Genomic DNA, 7320 nt, shown 5'->3' with positions numbered 1-7320 from the left:
GCTTTCATCCTTGCTCTGTATCAAAAGAAAAGGGTCAATCAGAAATTAGGAGATCATGAAGTTATGCATCATGGTTTTAATAAGAAGGTTTAAGAGTTAGGACTCCATATATGTAATGAATATATTAAACTTAATTAGGATTAATAGATTAATATCTCTCATTTCATGATTAACATTCAGTTTTGTGCCTTTCATTGCAAATAAATCATCTTTCTTTTCTCCTCCACTAGCTACTACTAGTACTGAGGTAGGGTTGCTATTTGCAACCCCGGCTTCCTTTTCTGATTGATCTTGAGTGGAATCAACTTGCCTCATTTGATGATCGACTACTACTATGTATCCATTTGATTTCTTATCTTTTGCTGCTAACCTAAAGCTAGGCATCTTTCTATCAATATTTTCTGGTGTTGGAGGAGATCTCTTTCCTGTAGTAGATCTAGAAACAACCTTGCCATTGCCACCACTATTTCTTGATGGTGACCCATTACCAGCACCCAATTGCTTTTCTAGATTCCTGGTCATGGCCACAAAAGAAAAAAGAAGAAAGAGATGCAAACTTGCTGATGAGAAATGCTTTGGTTTGGTTCTGACTAGAAGTGAAAGAAATGCTTGCTGATGAGATACAAATAAACAAACAAAAGTGGGCTTTTTTCTAGACTAGAAGTGAATATAGATCAACGGTAGAAAAAGAGAGAGCATAAAATTTAATACCCACCTAAAATAAAAAAAAGAAAAGAAAAGCATATAACCAATACCAAGTTAAGATTAAAGTTGTGCCACCTAAACTAATATACATAACTGTGTTCTAAGAACGAAAAAAAGAAGAAGAGAAGATTATAAAACACATTTCACAAATATCACCAATACCAAGTTAGGATTAAAGTTGTGCCATGAACGACTTCTTCTTCCTAAACTGCAATTCTATCTATGAGTTGTGGTATTTTGTCCAACTCTCTACACTGTACACTCTACATTATACATCTTTGTTGATGCATATATTGATTCTTGAACTGCATGATACATGACATCTAAAAAAACTATCAGTGGCAATAGGGCAATATGGTATATAGAATTGACGTGGAATGACACTATGATATAGATGTTGATAAGAATTCAAGAAGAGTTCAGTACAAGTATTGTCAGAAATTTTTTAGTGGAGGCTGTGTTTAGTTTACATAACACACCAACAAATTATTTGTTTTAGGTTTGTTAATTTTTAGTTAATGAAATTCTATGGAGATAATTGTATTATATTGTATTTTTAAGTTATTTAAACCATGTATGAATTTTTATTTGAATTATGTATTTTAAGATATTTGGACATTTGTAATTTTGTATTGTTTATTTCACTTTTATTTTAATTGTGTTATATTATTATTTACTACTTGGCTGGAATTCTCAATATATAATTAGTTAAAATATTTTATTTGTGATTTTATGATTTTACGATTCGAGTTTATGATCCGAGTTTATATTGTATATTTCGTGTCGTGTCAAAAAATCATTTTTGACAACTTTGCTTGAGATCACTAAATTATCTTATATAAAGAATGTTATGCTTTGATCTTGTTACATGTTATCATAATCGAGGTAATGAAAAGGAAAACATTGGATATAACATGAACTATATGAATGTATTTGAATGATCAAGAGAAGATTCATCACCCTAGATGAATTAAGAAAAATGTTTTATCTATTCTCAAATAGTATTGACTGAGAAATCCTTGGTTAATGTGGAATGAGATTTGAAAAGAGTTTCAAATCTTATTCAAACGATCAATGACTATTATCCTTGGTTAATTTTGATCTTGTTACATGTTATCATAATCGAGGTAATGAAAAGGCAAACATTGGATATAACATGAACTATATGAATATATTTGAATGATCAAGAGAAGATTCATCACCCTAGATGAATTAAGAAAAATGTTTTATCTATTCTCAAATAGTATTGACTGAGAAATCCTTGGTTAATGTGGAATGAGATTTGAAAAGAGTTTCAAATCTTATTCAAACGATCAATGACTATTATGTGAAGAACAAACATGATTTAACATGGAAAACATACTCTACGCTTTAATGTTAAATTGGAATATTAATGATGAAAGGATATTAATTACACTGAGAAATCGGTCACTAAAATGTTAGTCAAACTACTAGTGACTTTTCTAATATTTAGGAGATCATGACATGTTGCTAGACGATGCACCTAATCTTCAAATATAAATTAATAAATTATTTAATTGATAATACATTAAATTATTAAATTTATTTAATTCTTTTTAATTATAATTATAATTTATATTTGACCAACATATTAGGAACTTAATGGGTCACATAGATTAAGAACTATTAGTTAGAAATTAAACTAGAATGATTTAATTATTTATGACTTGATTAAAATATATTTTTGAAATTAAGGACTGGAATACAATTAATACAAGGATTATATTTCTAAACCTAGAAAAATCAAGTAAAGACTTGATTGAATTAATTTCTAAAATTATCCTGAATTAATATATGAATATTATTTAGGAGCATTGATATTTTGCCAATATTAACCCTATAATTTTTTAGATTTCCTTATAAATAGTAAGTTATACCTCTTATTTAAGGGGCTGTTGTCTGTTAGATAGAAAAACTACGTAAACATATAATTAGAGCTAGCAACACTCTAGGCATAACAACCTCTTTCTCATAAATAGGGATTTAAGAGATTTCTCACGGATGGTTCGTGTGGATTATCGTTAGAGGCCGGATAATTGGACTGCTTATGATTTGCGACAACCCAGCCTTTAAGGAATTATTAAAAGCTGAAGAAGATCAGATTTTCAAGTAACAAATCCCTAAACAACCTTAGATCTATCTAACGAGATTCAAGAAACTTCTGAATAATTTTGTTTCATAGTTTCTGCTGTGTGTATGATATTTGAAAAACTTAACAGTGGTATTAGAGCCTTCCTTAGAACAATTAGAGTTGTTTGATTGCATGTTTTTAATTGTTATTGGTGTTAATTTGGAATTAATTTTATGTGAAAAAAAAATATTTTTTTCAAAAGATTAATTTTTCTCTCATGATTTTTTAAATCAGATTTTAAAATACAATTTAATCACCCAATTACTGTTATGGTCATATCTGGATGGGGTTTCTAGATCTGGTCAGATTCCGGCCAAGGCTTGGCTTGAAAAATATATAGCAGTGTTGCCGTGGGTGGCAACACCAGGTGTGCTGGACGCTGTCGCTGCTGGCAGCACCCTAGCGCATCGCTATTGCTAGTTGCGTTGGGCGCTGTCGCAGTTGGCCTTACGTGGCTGCATGCAGCGTCAGCCTTGGCCGCTATTGTTGGGTACAACAGCAGCCTTAGCTGCCGGTGGGAAGGGCAAGGTGCCCTGTCGACGACACAGTAGAAGAAGGGGAGAAAGAGATGGTTTTAGGGTTTCAAGGTATTTTACCCCTTTACCCCTCCCCTTTTATATTATGACCATATAGTTTATTTTAATGTAAAACACCCTTTCTTTTTAAATTTTGAAAAATATTTTTTATGGAATTTATGTTAAATATTTTTTTTATTTGAGAAATTATCAAATTAGATTTGATTGAATATTTCTAAGTGTTAGAAATATTATTTTATAGTATCATATAAAGCTAATAATTAGAATTGAAGCATGCAATGTATTTATCATGATATTAAAATGTTTTTATGCAAGATTGATGATTATGGACATTAAAGATCAATTTGATTGTGCTTTTATTTTATGGTTGAATGATTGTAATTTTATTAAATAAAACCTTTGAGTCATGCCTTATATATATATTTTTTTATTATGGGTTGTAATTCTTTTCTCATCTATTTCCCCTCGAATGTAACTCAAGGTTTCTTAATTAATTATGTAAATATTATATAATTTAGAAATGTAGGAATCTAGATAAGAAATTATTATGTAATTCAAGACAGAAAAAAATAGCGATGAAGGTTACAACTAAAGTGCTCGCAATGGACTTATGAAGACTTGCTACAACTACCTAGGATTTGACCATTTAATTCCCTTCAATGGCTCGAGGGAATTAGCTTATATATGTCCATAATCATCTAATTAGAATGACATACTAGGGATGTATGTTTATATATAAATTGTCATGTAAGAAATGTATATATGTTATGCCATGTTATATATGAGACCTAATTAATTGATAATAAATCCCCCATTAATATATTAAGTATATGTTGAGAACATGAATAGTTGCCTTCTAATTTTATATGCATAAAACCAGAGTTTTATTCATAGATAATTTGTTGAGTTACTTAAGGTTATAATTAATAGAATATGTTTAATGCTATAAAATTGGGTTCTACTTAACTAACCTATATAATTTGGATGAGTCACTCATGATCATATGAGGTTAGAGACATAAGTTAGGCGAAACACATATGATATGTTTAGATAAAGAGTTGTCACCTAACTGATCTAGGAGTCATATAGAGATGTGATTGATAAATTATATTATTTATCTAATTTAATTTATTTTGATTTGTTAAGTCACTCAAGGTTCAATAAATTAAATAAGATCCTAACCCACTAGGAAAATCTAAGTGAGATTTCCTGAATTAATAGGGAGGGCTATTAATTTGTAAGAAAATAGTGGAAGACTAAATTAGGATTAATGACCTTATCTAAATTTTGAATTTAAATATGTATGCATGAAACTAATATTCTATATCTTTATATAAATAGGCTTGTAGATTAAAATGAGTAGTGACATATCTCTACAAAGCATACTTGATGCTAACAAATTGTCTGGATTAAATTTCTTGGATTGACATCGAAATGTAAGAATTGTTCTCAAGCTAGAAAAGAGGTTGTATGTTCTTGAAAATCCAATTCCAAATGCCCTTGCTGAGGATGTTGAATAAGAAGTTAGGAATGAACATTAACATCATGTTGATGATGATGAACAACCTGCATCTATGATGTTAGCCAGTATATCACCTGAACTTTAAAGATATACGGGAGACCTTTGGTGTTGAAGTCTGTGCCTGAATATTTTGATTTTGCTCTTGATGAGATGACCAGAGTACCTATTTGGATAAAATTTCCAAACCTGCCTCTCAAATACTGGTCCTTAAAATGTTTATCAAAGATTGTTAGTGTTCTTGGAAAACCTCTTCAATGTGATAAGTTAACTTCTATGATGTCAAGGCTCTCATGTGCTAGAGTTTTGGTTGAGTTAGACCTGCTTAGTAACCTGATTTATTCCATTAATATCATCCTACCTAATAGTGCTACTCTTGTGCAATCAGTTGTTTATGAAAACCTGTCCAAATTATACAAGCATATTATTATTATTATTATTATTATTATTATCGCTATTACTATCATAATAAACTATTATTATTACCATTTTTTTTTATCAGAATGTAAGTATGTATTAAGATCAAAAGTAACAACGCTAGATAACCATCAAGTTCATATACATGCACAAGATATACAAGAACAAAAAAGGAAACAAACTCTCAGCATAAAAGAGGGAACATGCTCCCATAAAAGACTAGCCATGCAAAGCCCAAAACAAGTGAGTAGCAATGGTTAAGGAAGAAACCAAACAAGGATTGCAGGTGTCAAAATTAACCCAACCAACATCACAAGATAAAGAGAAGCATTTCCTACAACATCGAACAACTAACCAAAAAATCATGACCATTTAACAACCTGACATGAACAATAGAGCCAGCAGAAAAAGCACCCAAGCAGCCATAAGCTTAGCATAACAACACCGATGGGAGCACGTAAAGCTCCTTCAAATTCAGCAGCATACCAGCAAAGTAGCCAGGTAGAGCAAAAGTTACAAAAGTAGACCCAGAAGGGCATTCAGAAGAAGCATGCCTCCCAAACAGGAGAGGAGGCACTGAAACCAAGCAAAAAGAGCAGTAATGGCAATGACAACCTATGACATCCAGAAACAAGTAGTTGGGAAGCATAGCAAGGGCAAGGGCCAGAACCAGAATACCCCTGCGACAACTTGCATGAAGATGGGACCAGCCAATTCAGATGAGGCAGCCAAACATATCAGACTGGCCTACACACCCTGAACATGGAGGGCATCCAGCAAGGAAGAAAATGCTTCAGGCAGCAAGGCATGGCCTAGACGTACCAGCCAGGACTTCCCAACACAAGGATAACACTAGTCAGCACAAACAAGCCAGAGCACAAATAGCCAATACTGCAAGTAGCATCAACCATTCAATAACAACAAAGTAAAGAGTAACTCTAGCAAACCAACCCCAGCAGTCAGCAGTAGTAGCATCCTGTAAAGGTGATGAAGTGTGAACCAGGCTAAGAAAAACCCAGGAGGACCTTCAGCAGCACCCAAACAGTCCACAACATACCAAAGACAGAAAATCCAGCAAACCAAGCTGCATAGAGCAGCATCCAAACGTCCTCCAACCATCCATGCAACCGGAGAGAACATCAGGCTACAAAATAACAGCAACACCAACCATTCCAACAACAGAGAAAGGGACAACAATTGCAAAGAGGCAGCAAACAAACCTGCATATAGCAGCAACAAACTAACTAACAATCCAGTTATAAAGAGCATGGCATAACTAAGCTGTGCAAAACAGCTACACAAAGCCAGAAAGTGGAGCCAATAGACTACATCCATTATAGCAAATCAGATCTACACTGCAGTAGCAGCCAAGTTGGCACCGAAACATACTTCATCAAGCTTCTCTATTGCAAGCAGCCATGGGGAAAAGCTTGATCTGCAAAGCAGCAGCCAACAACAAACCAATAGGCCTAATCGACTGTACTTTCCTTCAATAGCTAAGCAGCAACGCAGTAGAAGCAGAACAACAGAGCAACACCAGCAGGCAAACTAGGTTGCAAACAACAGTACCAAAGTACCTCGAGAGGTAGGCCAACGCCAGCAAACAGCTAGGGCCGAACCCCGGAGGCCCTCCCACACAGCAGGATGAAGAGACCAGGTCGAACAACATCCCAACAATAAGCAAGATAAACAACATAAAGCAGTAATACAAAACCAGAGTAGGAGACCATCTGCAATATCTACCCTGCACAGGCTCCCTCAAGTGATACAGGAGCAAAAACAACACTACAAAAGCAGGCCACAACAGATCTAGGTCATAATAATGGCAGACACAACCACAAACAAGACATAACAACTAGGCACCCAACAAACAGTCCAAAAACCTAACGGCACAACCAGCGAGAAGGCTGGATATATAACGCTTCATGAGGGAAAACACCCTATGATGTTGCAGAGGGCGGTTAAACCCTCTGAAAGTCCAACTAAATATA

The sequence above is a fragment of the Populus trichocarpa genome, chromosome 11 (assembly GCF_000002775.5).
Source record: "Populus trichocarpa isolate Nisqually-1 chromosome 11, P.trichocarpa_v4.1, whole genome shotgun sequence".
Taxonomy (NCBI): domain Eukaryota; kingdom Viridiplantae; phylum Streptophyta; class Magnoliopsida; order Malpighiales; family Salicaceae; genus Populus; species Populus trichocarpa.
The sequence above is the reverse complement of the archived record's forward strand: the minus strand, read 5'-3'. Positions refer to the sequence as shown.